This window comes from Mandrillus leucophaeus, unplaced genomic scaffold, assembly GCF_000951045.1.
Source record: "Mandrillus leucophaeus isolate KB7577 unplaced genomic scaffold, Mleu.le_1.0 Scaffold308, whole genome shotgun sequence".
NCBI lineage: Eukaryota > Metazoa > Chordata > Mammalia > Primates > Cercopithecidae > Mandrillus > Mandrillus leucophaeus.
The window spans coordinates 1,377,871-1,378,102 of record NW_012103232.1 but is presented as its reverse complement, the minus strand read 5'-3'; positions in this window follow the sequence as shown (position 1 = coordinate 1,378,102).

Below are 232 nucleotides of genomic sequence, written 5' to 3'. Positions count from 1 at the left end.
AGAAATACCTAATGTAAATGATGAGCTAATGGGTGCAGCAAACCAACATAGCACATGTATACCTATTTAACAAACCTGCACGTTGTGCACATGTACCCTAGAACTTAAAGTATAATAAAAATAAGAAAAGAAAAGAAAAAAACCATAAGCCTGTGAATCCTTCACCAGCAACCAAGGTATCCAGGTTCTCTCTTCAAAGTTGACTAGAAGGCTGGCGTGACTCAGGGAGAGA